We start from the raw sequence: 18,023 nt of genomic DNA on the forward strand, positions 1-18,023 counted from the left end.
AAACAAAATCACAAACAATAAGAAGCATTGCTTACAGCATCAGATGCCAGGATGGACATTCAGTCTTAGCGAACACAGATTGTGTGGCACATGGGCGAGCTTTACTAAAGTCTGTCACAGCCCAGTTTGTAAAATCTTTCATTAGCCGTAATTTTTTTCTACAGGGTTCACAACTTGTGCTAAATTTGAATAATTTTGCTGTATTTACAGCAGAAATATTACATGTATTTATTTTATAAAAATCATATTTATATAATATGTAAGCTGGGTGTGGTTATTAACCGATTTTGGTAATGTGCAACAAATATATACATATACAAGTATGAGTCAAGTTTGACTGAAATACATTAATTTTTGCTGCCACAGTAACGTGCACGGATGAACTGACGTTGATTAATCGCATTTCCGTATAAATTTTAGTATTTTGTTATATAAATTTATGCCTAGATCTATCTCGATTTATTTATTTGTTTCAATTTAGAGATTAAAAATCAACGACTTAATTTACATTTCATAATTATAAATCCACATACTTCGACATACTAGCGTTGGGGTTAATTTAAGTTATCATCGAAATTCTATTTTCACCTAACTACAACACAAGTCCACAAAAATAAAATCAGGCACGCGAATACGCAAAATGGCGCAATCCATAACAAATAAGGTTGTGCTAAATTCGGTACGGATGGGAATTTAGTACACGCGCATATTTTAGGAAAATTTAATTTCAGTTTGGAACCAAACAAACTCGTAGTAATCGGAGTAATAACTTGTAATATTAGCTGGAAAAACAGACAAAAAGTCTGTCGTAGACTTAATTCCACAACTCCATTTGCGATGAGGTATTGCACACGAATTGCCAATTTCATGGCACGAGGAAAATTATCGCAGACATATATTTTTTAAACGGGAATTTCATCGCATAACTTTTCCTAAAAAAAAACAAAAGCTTTGACTTCTTGCATTTCCGAGCAAAAGGAAAAAGCATTCGGCTCTCTTTCTAGAATTATTTTTTCGTTTTAGATTCCACATGAATGAAAGTAGAGCTTCAAGACAATAAAGTGGTAGTTCTCTGTAGCGATATGCCGCATAACATAAGCACTGCGATTTATATTTATGAGGTATGCGATAAGCGGCATCCATTTCCATTATATCGTATGAGATGATTTGCGTCCGATCAGCGTCCACTTGTCGAGACAACGGATTACATGTAAAGAGTTAACGCCGCCCATTTATCAAAATTTTACTTACGACGTACTTTTTTTCTTAGCTTAATTTTAATAATGCTTATATCATCCTTTTTTATATCATTTATAGCATTTGTAATTTAATTTCTTTTTTTTGTTTAATTACTATTTTTAATACCAAACTTCGGTTTATTTCAAGTTACAAATACAGTAATTTTAGTTCGAGTTATAGTACACACGGACGACAAAGATCGCCTTCCAACATCACCCTGAACATTTTATATGTTTCTTTGTATGTATATTTCTATACCTATCTGGATTCCATTATGCTGTTACATAACAATCGTTATGAGAACAAAATTATAACACCTCTGTGCATAAGTAAACGCGGGTATAAAAAACTAAATATCTAAAGAATTCTCTGCTTGATCTGTTTTTCAGACTTATACGTATAAATAAATAAACATTTCAAAAGCCAAGTGACAACGCAAAAATACCAATAAAATTGCAAAATTGTAATTAAAATGCTCTGCGAATTACTTTGAGCCTTTTTGCGATTTATTTCCATTTAACGTTTTCCAATAATTCTTTCTTTTTCTAACTTTTTCGTTGCGGCCGCATAATGAATAAAATCAAATAATTAAATGTGCTTTCAAAGAGGCCATGAATAAATTCCTATGTGAATAATATAGATCATCATAGTGGAAAAAACAATGTGGCAAAATTAACATTTCAAATGAGCAAATTCTGTGGTGAAGTGAAAAATCAAAAGAGTAGGTAAAAAAGCGCAATAAATTTTATTGAATTAAATATGGTGTGGCAGATGAAAAGTTACCATAAATAAGCCTTTTCAAAGCTGATACGTAACAGTTGGTACCTTCAATGTGCAGACGGATTTGTCTGTAGGAAAACAATTGAACTTATTAGTTAGAAGGCTTCAAAACAGTACAACCTCAATATATCTAATTCTATAATCACTTTCCACAAGGTTGTCTGGCTTGTTTTGGATAACTCAAACAGCAGATAGCGGTATGGTAGATGAATCAGCGTCTTCCGCTTTTTTTAATAACTTACTCGTAAAACCACTTTAAGTAAAGTCAGAGACATGTCAGTTTACTTTTGCTCAAATTTAAGTACCCTCAAGCCCTAATGAAGTTTGTTAGGGCTGCAACTCTGAATTGGTGGTACATTTCCGTACAGCAGGAGCCTAGAATTTTATTTAAATATTTTTAATGTGAAGATGTAAAGAAGATGTGGGAACAATTTGGTTTCAACATGGTGTGGGTACGTGCGCAGCTTTGTTTACTTTAAATTTTCTTGTTCAGAGTTGCAAAGATGTGCAAAAAGATGTATTCATATGTTTTTTGGACTTTCATCAATGTGCAGCTTGACAAATTATTTCAGATTTGGAAACTATTGGAATTGATGAAAAAGAATTACGTTGCCTAAAACATCTTTATTGGAAACAAACGGCATATATCAAAATGAGCGTTGAAAATACGAAAGCATTCATATCCTTAAAGGCGCAAGGCAGGCCTGTAACTTTTATTAAATAAAGTCACCAAAGGTAGTCAGCAATTCGGACTAAGAATCAACATTAAAAATATTAAATTTATGCTTCTTAGCAGGAAACCTAAGTTCTATGCATTACCACCACCTACCTACTCCTTATATAGTAACGATAAATGATGAATCGATAGAAAAAGTTTTAAGCTATAAATACCTTGGCTGTTTCTTATATGACAACTGCGACGCATCAGCTGAAATAAGGACAAAAATAGAAATGACAAACTGGCTGCTGCGAATTCAAGGAAATCTTTAGCTGCCATAATTTTAGCATCACACCTAACATTCGTTTTATAAAGAGCTAAGTTTGGTATGTGATTCTATATGGTGAACATATCACTCCAAATTGGAAATTTTAAGACGTATTAAACACCAAAGTGATCTCTTGCATATTGAAGTATATCTCTTAGTCCATATTGAAGTATATAAAAAATATCTCAACTTGTTTGCATGTTTCATTTTCACTAGTTGCAAAATGACCATTAGAATGACAAAAAGTTGTGATGTGGGGTTACATGAATGATTGAAATAGCTCATATTGCAGATGAAGTGAACGAAATGTATAATCGACTAATAAGGCTCACGCCTTGTGAAAGCCAGCATAGCATTTATAGCTCGGATTGAGTCAATGCTTCTTTTACTATTGCGCTCCATACGTCTGGGTTCATTGCATGGTTTCTTCGTGAGTTCATTGCGCAGGTCGCTTCCATATCAACTTTGCACCTCTTTAGTGGCCATCCGCACTTTCTGTTGCCCAAAATGAGAAAGTTTAAAGTCTTCTTTGCAATTCTATTGTCAACCATTCGAAGTGCCTGTCCTAGCCATCGAGGACGGGCATCTTTACGAAGCGCGCTATGTTTTGTATATTCTTCGAACTCATTTTTATTATTATATTATTATTATTATATTCGAAAATATCCATCAGGTTATCGTATCAACAATTCTCCTTACAATTTTACGCTCAAAGCGTAAGTGATAGTTCTTCATATGGGTCTACCTACTAATATTGAAAAACATTTCCTGAAGGAATTTATAATAAATTCAAGCAACATGCACGAATCCCATTAATGTCTCAGGGTCTGAAAGGGCTAAACCCTTTTCTACGCAAATTTTATTTTAATCTTTTCAAAACTCCAAAGATTCATATGTATGCAAAGATAGACAAAAATATGCTGATATGAAAAATTTGTCTTACCCTCAACATTGATTGCTTTTAGCAATTCCACTATTTCTTATGTATCGAAGTCAATGTCAATGCAATAATTTCACTAAAACCAGTTTTTGGACTTTTTTTCTGCACTTTTTACTCATTTTAGTTACTATGTCACATTCGTGACGTTTTCTTATCACTTCATTTTAATTGCATTTCATCTTAAACATAATTTCCGTCATACCATTTCAACAACGTGAGGAGCAGTGAGTGCTGGTATGCTTATATGTGTATGTAAGCGTACGCAGGGAAATTGCAAACATGCTTACATATGTATATATTTATATGCGCATGTTCTTGTGTACAATAAATGTAGATATGTATGGCTGTATGGCGTGTGCGTATGTATGGCTGTACGTTCCGATGCGCGTTCCGAGCTAAGGAGCGCAAAGTCAAATATATACGGAAAGAAAAATACTCGTAATTTCCTGAGTGTAAAGCGAAAAGCATCGGAAAACTTGTATAATTTATCTAATGTACGAGTACGTGTATGCTATATGTATATGCTTGACTTTGCTTTGCCGCACGTTGCACGTACTACAACAGTTTGACGACAAAATGCAACGAATAGTGTTTAGAAATGCAAAATGTTCAGTCATGTTGACGAGCTGGCGCACACATAGAGCATTACGGTGACATCACAGGTGGCATCATGACAGGCAACAATAAATTTTATTAGCTGCACAACATAGCTTAGCGTACTTAAGATCCTAGGAGCTTTAAACCATTTTAGATACCTGCAAGGAAAATTGAGCTAGCGAATGAGGAGCAACGCGATGAAGGAAGAAAAAGAAAATTATAGAGCAAGTTATATAGAAGAATTTTATATACACTCACACAAGTGCGTATATATTCGTATTTATGCACTTGCACATATCACATACGACAGGAACAAGGCAATGTAGATATTTTAATATCATTACAATTGTTGTTGTTGTACTAAAGAACTGTCTTACAGTAAAACCTCAACTTAGCTTATGGGATACATTTTTGGCATGTCCTCCCATCAGTTTTCCCCACTTGTATTACCAACCGTTAAATGTGAAACATTGTCAGTTCTAATCACGTGCATTGAGTATAACGCTCTACAACAACAATGCACACAAATAAATCAACTGATGCGCTTTTCAGAATGCAGTTTGTATACGCGTGTGTGTATGTTGCACGTTAATAGTAGTGCAGTCAAAATATTTTGGTTTTGTGTTGCACGCTATTTCCAAATTACCATTTTTTTATTTTTTGACGAAACTGTACATTATTGAGCAAGGCAAATTGCAGCATGCCACAATAAGGCATACCGAATAAAGTAAGCCAGTAAACGACACAGGGTTGTAAAATGCTAAAATGTAATACTAATAGGTTTTGTTGCGTACACAAATATACATATACAAATACACAAAAAAGTGCTTCTACTTGATAAAATTCGATATACAGGTAAATAAAGACTCTTCCATCGTACACGGTTCTGTGCTGTTGTTTTTGCATCGTCCCATGAGATGTCGGCTTCTGCTAGTTCACGCAGCATCGACCTTCTCCAAGTGGTTTTTGGTCGTCCGCGACCCCTCCTCCCTTGCGGGTTCCAGTCATGTGCCATTCTCGTGATGCTGTCTGGTGGTTTTCTCAGTAAGTGACCTATCCATCGTCACTTTCTGCGTTTGATTTGCCTAAAAATGGGTTCCTCGTTCGTTAATCTCTACACTGCGTCATTACTGATAGTGTTTGGCCAGAATATTCTGCAGATGATGCGGAGGCATTTGCTGGCGAAATATTGTAGCCTCTGTGTGATGGTGTTAGAGACCAGCCATGTTTCGCTTCGTTACAACAATACTGCCTTTACACATGAGCCGAATATTCGTTGCTTAGTGCGCCTGGAGATTTGCGAACTCCCCCATACCGTATGAATTCGCTCGAATGCCACCTTGCTTTGTTGACATTTTCATCTGCTCCACCATCTGTCGTGATCAGCCGAGGTAGCAAAAGCTTTCAACGAATTCCACCGGGAATCCGTCAACCAATATCTGCCTTGCGTTATTGTGGTTAACTCACATGGCTTTGATCTTAGCGATGTTGACCTCCAGTTTAATGGTGTGTGCCAGCGCGACTAATTTGTTCGCCTTCGCTTGCAAGTCGGAGAGTTTGTGAGAGAGGAGGCAGATGTCATCTGCGAAGTCAGGGTCCTCAAGATGCCGTTTTTGTGTAGGGTCAGTTAGCTCATGACGTCATCAAGGACGATGGCGAAGAGAAGTGGTGACAGGGGACAACCTTGCCTTATGCCTGCGTTGGATCGCTGATATCCCCTTTGTGAAGCACTGCACAGAGTTCTCGTAGAGAACTTTGATGAGGCGGATTATCTTGGCATGAACTCCCTTTCTACACAGTGCTAGCCATATTGGGTCTCGTTTGATAGAGTCTAATGCCTTCTTAAAGTCTACGAACAGCATGTAGAGCGGGGAGCGCCACTCAACTGATTGTTCTACTATAATCCGAAGTGTGTTGGCTTGGTCAGTACATCTACTATTTCTGAACTGAATAAAAAAGCAAAGCGAATGGGTCTAGTGGTGAACAAGCTTTTAGGCAGCATACAAGGGTCTTTCCACCCACATCACTGTTGACAGCTGTAATTTCTAAATAGTTTATTTTAGAATAAGGTTTTACACTGGTTATAACGTCAGCCTTCAAATTTAAGGAAGAGTCTCTCTTACAGTCATCACTGAAAAACTCTTTTAAGTCGCTCATTATAATTTGGACAATGCAAAATTGAGAATAGTGATTCATGGATTGTTCTAGAGAAACATTCTGCAAAGGATTTATGGATCTTCGCTCATTGGCGATCTTAATCAATCCATCCTTGAGCTATATGTGGTTTATAGGGTATAGTATGGCGGATTTATAACTCTGTACGAATATATACAAACTATTCAGCTTTGAAATTGTTCGATGTGGCAGAGAAAAAGGATGGCAGAGAAAAATGAATATCTTCTTTGAGTAAGAAAGATCAAGAGAAGGCAGATTTGATTTCATTAGATGTGTTCAGTTAGCACCGGCTAGCACAGGGTGTAATCGATCGGTGCGTCTGGTGAACACAACGAACAGTTACGCGCCAATCAAAAAGAAGGACCTGTTTAAATATTGTCGATGAGTTGGCCAACTGCGGATCAGCAGCTACCCCACGGGAACAAGAGCCAATAATCGGAGCCAGTTCTACAGGAATCATGAATAGGATCAGTGATTATGTATGTAATTTAGAACGCTAAAAAAGCGATTATGTATGCAGTTTTGAAAACTTGGAAGAAAAAACGTTTTGTTGGATGATCGGTATTATTACAGGACACAACTCATGCGGTCAACATATGACCACTATTCGAATCGTTGATGAGCCAATTAGTCTGTATCGCTTATAGGAGGCCGATAGCACTGAGCCTTTTCTTTGTAAGTGTCCTGCATTGAGTTTTGGGTTCCGATGTCATGAGAATGAGAGAAATTCGTTCTTTCAAACTGGAGGATATTTTCAGATTCCTAAAAGAATCTGCAAAATTCGCACAGAACTATCATTCTCTATGTTTGACTCTTTCTATCCAATATTTTTCTCTGTGTTACTTCTCTCCTTTCCTCCTTGAATATCCACCCTTTTACTTTCCAGATTTTTGAATACAATAGGCCTGAATGTTGTAGGAGTTACCATCCTCTCGGTTCTTCTGGGCTCGCCTTTTTTTTCATTTTCAAAAATGTGATTCTAAAAAATTGAGAAGTACCAGCCACAATCACAGTTTTTGTAACGAGCCGAAGAATGATTAGTACTAAAAAAATGTTCTTCTAGCAATTGATACTTAATGTCCACGTGGGCATCAGACTCAGAAACGACTAAATGTCCGTTATACAAAAAACCACTCCTTTGCGGTGGCCAATACATAATATACGCAAATATTTGGAAATTGAAGAGGAAAATCCGACTCGGAGCCAATTCTCAGTAACATTTTTATGACCTCAAGTTTGTTAGTAGTTAATAAGCGCCACACAGTGTATTATATTTTTATACTCAATTGTGGTAAAGGGCTTTACTGTGGAGGGGGCTCAAGCTAGTTAAATCGGACAAAAATTAATATATTTCAGTGAAACTTAAAGCAGTTATTAGCATTTATCCAACTTAGTTTGATATTAGAAATGGGTGAATTAGGCCAATAACTAATTCCCTTTTAAAAAGGAAATGAAGTTGTATCTTTGTTATTAATAAATCAAAGTTACTCAAAATTAATGATGGTACAAATCCGCGTATCGGGATAACGCTAATCAAACTGGGTATATCCACCTCATTTAAGTCCAACCTCTCTTGCCACCAAGTGCTACTTTGGACTAAGTAAGCACCTGACAAACAAAGGTAACACTTTATAAGGCCCTCATTATGCCTATTCTATTGCTTGCCGCAGAAGCTTGGATGATGACAACATCCGATGAGGGGTCCTTTGGAGTGAGAAAAAGATTCTGCGGAACATTTTTTGATCTTTGCACGCTGGGGATGACAAGTATCGTAGTAGTTGGCACAATGAGCTGTGCATAGCTGAGTGCATAAAAATCCAACGGCCATGTCGTCCGAATGGAGACAAACGCTCCAACTCTTAAAATATCGTTGCGGTACCAGCTGATGGCGGCGGATGAAGAGGAACGCCTCGGCTGCGTTGGAAAGATCAGCGGGTGAAGAACTTAGCTCCACTTGCTGTTTCCAACTGGCGTCGATTAGCACGAGAAAGAAACGCCTGCCGCATTTTGTTACAGCTCGGCGAAAATCGCGTTAACGCGTCAATCAAGAATATGAAGAAGAATTTGTTTTATCATAAATGTAATAATTTCTTACTAGTTTTTGTACGCTCACTACCATTTCTTTCATGGCATTCTTACAAACATAATTTGATGAAATTTATGTTATATTACTTGAGCAGAGCTTCTTGAAAATTTTCTTCCGCCTTTCACTAAATATAATATATAATTATAATGTCTGTAAATAAAACGAAAAGCAGCATCTTAATTGTGCTTCTATTTTTCACTTATCTATCTCCCTCTTTTCCTCTTCAGTACTTCCTCTATGCCCAAATACAAATAGCAGTTCACTTTACTTTGCCACTCCGCTTCGTTGCCAGATACTGCGAGCAAATTCACAAATGGTTCCTTAATATTATTACGACATTGGTGTGGCAGACGAGCGCTGCGATGACGAGCTGTGCTTTGTTTGGTATGCAACCTTGCATAGCTTCCTTGTCGCTGAATTAAGCGTTGCCAAGTAGCAAGGACAACAATGAAGTGCGCTGTGTACCAATGTATTTCTACAAGCTGCAAGTTGGGGATTTGGGAATTAACGAAATAGGTGCACTTGGATGTAAAGGTACTAAGAGTGTTGAATAGTTGAGTCGAGCGTTAATGATTACAACATACAACGGAGGAAACTCATTCAGAGACAGCTGCTTACCTGCTTACCTTATATAACAAATTAAAATTTCTCTTGACTCATGATTTACAACATTTTCCATTTCCTACATATACATGTAAATCTACATACACACGTAAATACGGTAGTGCTAAAAGTAAGAAACATAATATACATAAATGTACATAAGTTCGCTGCAAAAGTAAGTGATAAATGAACTGATGTTGGCAACTCTGCTCTCGACATTTTCTCAACAACTTGTATGCATTTTTTTTATTAATTTCTTTTTTTGCACGCATCGCTCACTTAATCTGCTTGCCTCTCCTTGATTTTACATCACTTTCGATTCCCTTCAGTGCACTGAGTGCTCCATTTTACATTTTCGCACCATGGTGCCAGCATAAGTGCATAAGTATTCGGGCCAGCAGAGCAATAGCAGAGACAAATGCACATATGTACGTATATACTATAAGTATGCGCAGCAACTACACATTGCCTCTTCAGTGTTTATTTAGTTAAACTCGTTGTTGCAACGTTGCATACAATTTAGTTGCAAAATAACAATGACTTCTACCCTCGTGCATGAAATTACATATATTTTTAATGCTTTTTGTATGTAAATATAAATATATGTACAGAGTTGCCAATGTACAGATATGTGTGCAGTTAAAATCCACTCGCAGCCAAAACGGGGCAGTGAAGGGAGTAAGTCGAGCCAGATCTTAAAATCATAGCAGTAGTCGCGTTCTTGTTCTTGGCATGGAATCGCAGTTAACGCAGACGAAGAGCTTATTTTAGAGCTCATAAACTTCAACGCAAAATGAAGTCACTCCATTCCATGCCATTTTATTCGTATCTACGCTGCTTTGCATTCAACAATGCGCGCATATGTATGTAGATATGTATGAACTTCTATGTTTGCATAAAAGTACATAAAGCGAAATCTGATTTCTGCATTTTATATTCTTCAGCTGTGCGTCTCAGTATTCGTACTTCCATGGATGTAAGTTTGTTGGCGTGTTTACTTACACCTGCGTTCACAATAATAGCAACGCGATATATTGCAAAGTTTTTCCAATTTTTGAAGTGAAAACTTCTTTAGAATCGTTGGGAGTGATTTGGGAAAAAGTGAAACGAAAAAAGCGACCAACTTGGCTACGAAGCGTTATATTATATGTTGATATAAACGTAGCGACGAACTAAATAAAAATAACTTTTATTTTTTCTTGTGATTCGAACCAAGGATTTTGGATCGGAAGCTCACATTGCTAGTCGCTCGGCTACCGCGTCATGCTGTAGGTGATGGCCTAAAAGTTATTTAGTTACGAAGCGTTATATTATATGTTGATATAAATAATTTTTGTGAGCGTGTAATTCTCAAAAGGTTTATTAGGTTTATTATTTAAAATGTATTGACTAGGTAGTGTGGTTATCAGCTTAACATCTGATAGCTCCTCCATCGGAGGACAACAAATGTTAAACTGATTTTTTTTTGGAAATGGGCGGAGTGTTTTAGGGGCGGCTTGCTCCTTCTCTGCCACGGGTTGACCCGGTATTGCAGTACCGCCGGGATTTCGGCCTTGAATAAATACAAGAAAAAATATACTAATACATTTAGCTTTGCTGGGAAGAGCCATAAATTTTTATATGAATACATGTAGACGAAAATGGAATTTTGTTTTTTTTTTTGAAATTTGCATTGTAGGACATTTCTAATTATTTATTGAAAACGGTTTTTTGGTTTAGATACTGAAAGTCAGTTTAAGTGAATCGGTATAAACATTTCGTACATTAATTTTTGTGAGAGTGTAATTCTCAAAAGGTTTATTAGAAAATCTATTGAAGTAGGTAGTGTGGTATCTGTTCCTATCAGCTTAACATCTGATAGATCTTCCATCGGAGGACAACAAATGTTAAACTAATTTTTGGAAATGGGCGGAGTGTTTTAGGGGCTTGCTCTGCCTCTGCCACGGGTTGACCCGGTATTGCAGTACCGCCGGGATTTCAGCCTTGAATAAATACAAGAAAAAATATACTAATACATTTAGCTTTGGTGGGAAGAGCCATAAATTTTTATATGAATACATGTAGACGAAAATGGATTTTTTTTTTTGTTTTAAATTTGCATTGTAGGACATTTCTGATTATTTATTGAAAACAGTTTTTTGGTTTAGATACTGAAAGTCAGTTTAAGTGAATCGGTATAAATATTTCGTACATTAATTTTTGTGAGCGTGTAATTCTCAAAAGGTTTATTAGAAAATCTATTGAAGTAGGTAGTGTGGTATCTGTTCCTATCAGCTTAACATCTGATAGATCCTCCATCGGAGGACAACAAATGTTAAACTAATTTTTGGAAATGGGCGGAGTGTTTTAGGGGCTTGCTCTGCCTCTGCCACGGGTTGACCCGGTATTGCAGTACCGCCGGGATTTCGGCCTTGAATAAATACAAGAAAAAATATACTAATACATTTAGCTTTGGTGGGAAGAGCCATAAATTTTTATATGAATACATGTAGACGAAAATGGAATTTTTTTTTTTTTGGAAATTTGCATTGTAGGACATTTCTGATTATTTATTGAAAACAGTTTTTTGGTTTAGATACTGAAAGTCAGTTTAAGTGAATCGGTATAAACATTTCGTACATTAATTTTTGTGAGAGTGTAATTCTCAAAAGGTTTATTAGAAAATCTATTGAAGTAGGTAGTGTGGTATCTGTTCCTATCAGCTTAACATCTGATAGATCCTCCATCGGAGGACAACAAATGTTAAACTGATTTTTGGAAATGGGCGGAGTGTTTTAGGGGCTTGCTCTCCACCTCTGCCACGGGTTGGCCCGGTATTGCAGTACCGCCGGGATTTCAGCCTTGAATAAATACAAGAAGAAATATACTAATACATTTAGCTTTGGTGGGAAGAGACATAAATTTTTATATGAATACAAGTAGACGAAAATGGAAGAAATTTGTAAGTCTGTTTCTTCGGTCCGTTTGGGTATTTTTTTTGACAACATCGAAACCAAAGCATTTGTATCATATTTTATCTATCATAAGCCACTCGTATCATTTGTTGAAATTGAAAACATTGAGGATGAATAAAATAAAATGAAGAAAATAAAATATGAACTTTAGAGCAATATTATAATGAACCTATAATTATCCCGCTCCTAATGCTGCTTTCGTCTTATTCTCTCTCAGTTTGTCTTACGGAAGGTTTCACTTCTATCCCGTCTAACCGTTAGACTGGTATTTTTTTTTTTTCGTTTTCTATTTAATGTCTTCCCTTTTGTAAAATGGTTTATACTATAACAGAAACCATAAAACTTCTGAGGTCCCGGTGGTCTAGGGCTCAAAAATTGAGGGTATTTTCAGTATTTTTTTTACAATAAAAAAAATAAAAAACGATATTTAAATTTCTCAGGCTTTCTATCTAACTTCTTTCACATACAAAAATGAGAAAATAAATATTTTTTTTTTTAATTTTAACAATTTGGAAAATGACGCTGAAGTTGACCCTCCCGAAAAATTGTACCTGGACGGCGTTTAGCATTGTCCATTATGTTTATCTAAAACACAACAGCCAAAAAAATTATTAATCAGTATGATTGTAGCTGTGTCCCGAGCTAGAATAAAAAAAAAATTAAAAATTTTACAAAATTGTGCGGTTTTGAATTTCGCACTCTAAAAATCGGGTTTTTTCAGTTTTTTAATAAAAAAAAACGAAATAATTGAAATAATAATATGATTCTAGTACGGGCGATAGCCACTGATGTGGTGAACAACACATATTAAAATTTCAGGTGATTCGATTGAACAGAGTGTTTTTTGTTTTTGAAAGCACCAGACCGAAAAAAGTCGTTTCGAGATAAATGAGTTTAAACTTTGTGGTACAGGAGCGCGCAGACCGCACCCTATCTAGTTAATGGGCAGTAGAAGCTATAATATTGGGAATTTCCGCATGAAAATTCCAGAGTATATTCTTAAGATAAAGAATAACAGGTGTTACAGATGAATGGATTGCGCTATCGAGAGATGATTCACAATTTTTTATGGCCGGAATTGGATGGCATTGATCTGGACAACGTTTATTTTCAACAAGACGGTGCTACGTGCCACACAAAGACCAAAACCATTGATCTTTTCAGGGAAAAGTTTCCGGATCATGTTATCTCTCGAAGAGGTGATCACAATTGGCCACCGAGTTCTTGTGATTTAACACCTTGTGACTTTTTTCGTTGAGAACACGTGAAAGAGAAGGTTTACGCCAACAACCCAGGGTCGATTCAAGACATCACAGATGAATTTGTGAGGCTATCAAGAACAAGGGGCAGCCACTTTGCAATTCGGTTATGGAAAATTTCATGGAAAGAATATTATCCTGTAAGCGTCCACTATTAACGGCATACCTTCCTCTCTATAAAGAAATAAACATCCGATCATTTATGTTAAAAAATAGCATTTTTCTTTGAATATCAAAATGACACCTCTGTTTGGAAAACCCTATCTACACTTTCGAAATATTGAAAAAACAAAAAAATGATTTTTGAAATTTCTAGACCACCAAGTTCCCTTAGATCGCGTCGATATTTGATAATTTTCCTGTGTTTGTTTTTTAAAAAACATTTCATAAAAAACAACACCATGCACAAAAAAAGTATGAAAAATGAACGCAAATTTTGAGCCACCTAAAACTGCCACAACTATGGATTGTCTGTTTGTCAAGTCATTATAAATCTTCCGATAGGCTGATTAATTTTGTGCTATCTTGTATAATTTAATAGACTATAAAGCTGCAAGCTCAGAATTTATCTAAAAATTTTGATTAAAAAGTTTGTAAGTGTGATGGAAAATTGTGGTTTTCTAAAAGTTTTAAACGTTTATATTCTTGTATACGCTATATTATATTAAAAAAAAAGAACAACATATATATGTCGATTTGTGTGGAGGCAAAAAAGTCGCCCATTGTTCTGTGAAAATCGTTTTCTAGGGATCAAAATAAGAAACTTTGCCGAAGGAACCATACCTCTAAAACCCCCCAATTTGGGTCGAACTTTTTAGTTTCTTTTCTATAACTCACTTAAATTAATTTTTTCATTTACATATGTTCTGCCTAAATAAATTTCTTAAGAGAAAAAAATAGATATTATTATAAATAAATAATAAATATTATTATAAATAAATAAAAATAAAGAAAAAACATAGCCATTTAGCTGATTTTTTCATGTAAAGGCCAAAAATGGTGATATTTTTAAATTTGGGGACATCAGAATTCGTTTTAGAGGTATGGTTCCTTTGGCAAAGTTTCTTATTTTGATCCCTAGAATACGATTTTCACAGAGCAATGAGCAATTTATATACATTGCATAAATATATATATATATATATATATAAGTTAGCGCATTGCACACTTGCAAAGCTAAAACAGAGATTTGATGATTCCCTTGAATCACTCCCACGCTACTGGCTGTTTGTAATTAGATCGCACAGCTTACTCCTACGCCTGCCCGTCTTTTGGATTTTGCAAATAAACAATCACTTCCACGTTACTGGCCGTTGGTAATTAGATCGCACAGCTTACTCCACAAATCTTACAGCGGTCAAGCTGATCATCAATTTACGTACGTGACTTTTGGCAGCTTGAGGAATGCAGCTGAGAATACATACAAACAAAGCTGCCGGCGCAACTACACCAACACAAACTCAATAGCTACACCGCAAGTAGGGATTTAGGGTAGATTGTAAGATTATAGTTTTTAGTTGAGATTGGAGTTTAATAAAGAACGGCAAGAAGTAGAAAAGTGGCGCCCAACGTGGGGCAACCCAACTAGCAGGACAACCCAACTAGCAGGACAGGACAACTGAACCCAACTAGCAGAAATGATTGCAATACGTGAAATAATAATACTGTAAGTAATTGTTCGGTTTTGATCCAGTGCAATTAAAGAAAAATTATATAAAGTTTTTTGTAAAGCGAAATACCTTCGGCTCCTTCTTACCTTTTTTTTTTTAAAAAAAAAAGCAAAACAAAATTGATCCAGTGCAATTAAAGAAAAGTTATATAAAGTTTTTGTAAAGCGAAATACCTTCGGCTCTTTCTTACCTTTTTTTTTAAAAAAAAAAAAAAAGCAAAACAAAATTAACATGAGTGTAACTAGGGAGCAGGTAATAGAAATTTTAAGACAACAAAATGACCAAAACAAAAGAGAATGGAATGTCCAGTTAGATGAAGTAATGAAAACTCTTCGGCGCTTAGAGCCGCCATCCGCGGAGAGTTACATTCCCGTGGAAATAAATCCAACTGTGGTCGGGGGCAACACAAATATGGATTTAATAAAATCTATACAAGAATTTAAGGGGGATACTGCTTCTTATCCGGCCTGGCGTTCCGCAGCAGAATTCGCCATTGGCTACTACAAAGAGGGTTCAGAGCAATATTATGTTGCCATGGGGATATTTAGAAACAAGATAGTAGGCCCCGCAAATGCAACGCTCGCTTCCTTCTCAACTGTTTTAAATTTTAAAGCTATAATAGCTAGATTGGACAAAGCATACGCGGACAAAAGACCGCTACATGTTTTGGAAACAGAGCTCAGCGTTCTGAGGCAGGGAAGTTTGTCAATCTGCCAATATTATGATACGGTAGACAAGCAATTAACACTCATAACAAATAAAAATATAATGACTCATTCAAACAATACGCAGCTTGCCGCCGCGCTCAATGATAGTGCTAGAGAAAACGCATTAAGAGTTTTTATTTCTGGCCTAAAGCGGCCGTTATGCGACATTCTATTTTCTGCCAATCCTAAAGATTTGCCTTCTGCACTGGCTACTGCCCAGGAGTTAGCGAACAACCGCATGCGTTATGATTTCGCCAGAACATTTGCGGTTAACAACGTAGCAACTACCACTAGCCCAAAATACCACAATAACTATCCTGGCAATCCCCAAATGCTCAAGGACACCCCTACTCCAATGGATGTAGACCGCGGATCCTCCGCATTCCGACGTACAAAACAGTCCAACCAGAGTTATAGAAAGGGAAATGCCGTGGGAGGGCACCCCAAAAGGGATGCTAATCAATACGTGAATAAACGGGAGCACAGAAGGGGAGATTCAGTAAATTCACGGAAGCCGAAAGTGCAACGGACCAACCATTTGGAGACAACCCCAGAGGCGGATCCACAAAAGAAAATTACTGTGGACCGTGACAGTGATTCGGATGTCGAGATCGCTTCCAATTTCGCGATGGAAGACGAGGTTAATTTTTTAGTATAAGGTCGCTCCTACCTTACATTACCAAGAAGGCGTCGGAGGGGCAGGAGCTTAGGTTACTGATTGATACAGGAACTTCAAAAAACTATATCAAAAATTTGAGCTTCCTAAAGGGAATTATCCCTGTGGAGAGACAGTTTACGGTCAAAACTATAAACGGATGTAATCTCATAGAAAAAAAATGTAAGGTTTTCGTTTTGGGGAAAGTCTCAACTTTCTTCATTCTTCCTAATATAAAGGGCTTCGATGGTATAGTGGGATACGATTTCCTTAAGGAGATTGAATCTAAAATTGATACGACATCCGGATACTTATATTACGAGGGTGGTAAGGAAAAATTAAATAACGTCAAATGTGAGCAAGTTAACTCCATATATTTGGACAAGGACTCGGTCCCAGCTCTTGTGAAAAACGAGTTTGACTCTATGATTAAAAAGAATTTTAAGGCCTTTGCCGAACCTAACCGCGCTTTGCCATTTAATACTAAGGTCAAAGCTAAAATTCGTACCACTTCCTCGGAACCAATTTACACCCGATCTTATCCATACCCGGTTTCGGCGGCAGGATTCATTAATAAGGAAATAGAAATACTGTTGAAAGAAGGAATTATCCGAAAATCTAATTCGGCGTATAACTCTCCGGTCCATGTAGTGAATAAAAAAGGCCTGGATGAATATGGTAAACAAAAGCTCCGCATGGTAATCGACTTTCGAAAATTAAACGAAAAAACGATTGCGGATAAATATCCTATACCAGATATTTCTACCATATTGGCAAACCTGGGCAGTTCCAGATTTTTTACTACTTTAGATCTAAAGTCTGGATTCCACCAGATAATCCTTGAGGAGAAGGACCGCGAAAAAACAGCCTTCAGCATTAACAATGGCAAATACGAATTTAATAGATTGCCATTCGGGTTAAAAAATGCGCCCAGCTATTGATGACGTCTTGAGAGACGACATTGGCCAAAGTTGCCAAGTTTATATGGATGATATAATCATCTTTTCAAGGGACGAAAAGTCTCATATTCAACATGTCGATAAGGTACTGGGGAAGTTGGAAAGGGCCGGTATGCGAGTTTCAGCAGAAAAGACTAAATTCTTTAAAGATAAGGTTGAGTTTCTTGGCTTTATTGTCTCTCGAAGGGGGATAAAAACATGTCCAAATAAGGTCAAGGACATAATCGACTATAGGAAGCCGGAAACACTTCGAGCATTACGCTCTTTCTTGGGTCTGTCAGGCTATTATAGAAGGTTTATAAGGGATTATGCGTCTATCGTCAAACCATTAACAAAGTATCTTCGGGGGGAGAATGGCCATGTGTCATCCCACAAGTCCAAACACACTAAAATAGTCCTTGATGACGAGGCCA

At 36.6% G+C, this 18,023-nt stretch overlaps 1 non-coding gene and 3 pseudogenes across 1 annotated transcript; all 4 read left to right on the plus strand.

Moving 5' to 3' along the window:
• The first annotated feature begins 10,776 nt into the window (after positions 1–10,776).
• LOC129243272 (U2 spliceosomal RNA) lies at positions 10,777–10,967 on the plus strand. Its single transcript, XR_008582268.1, has one exon. It is a non-coding gene; the product is annotated as a U2 spliceosomal RNA (small nuclear RNA).
• A 244-nt stretch (positions 10,968–11,211) lies between these two features.
• Positions 11,212–11,397, plus strand: LOC129243159 (U2 spliceosomal RNA; annotated as a pseudogene).
• A 242-nt stretch (positions 11,398–11,639) lies between these two features.
• On the plus strand, positions 11,640–11,825 carry LOC129243343 (U2 spliceosomal RNA; annotated as a pseudogene).
• A 242-nt stretch (positions 11,826–12,067) lies between these two features.
• LOC129243340 (U2 spliceosomal RNA) lies at positions 12,068–12,255 on the plus strand (annotated as a pseudogene).
• The last annotated feature ends 5,768 nt before the right edge of the window (positions 12,256–18,023 follow it).

Source organism: Anastrepha obliqua, chromosome 3 (assembly GCF_027943255.1).
Source record: "Anastrepha obliqua isolate idAnaObli1 chromosome 3, idAnaObli1_1.0, whole genome shotgun sequence".
In the NCBI taxonomy this organism is placed as follows: domain Eukaryota; kingdom Metazoa; phylum Arthropoda; class Insecta; order Diptera; family Tephritidae; genus Anastrepha; species Anastrepha obliqua.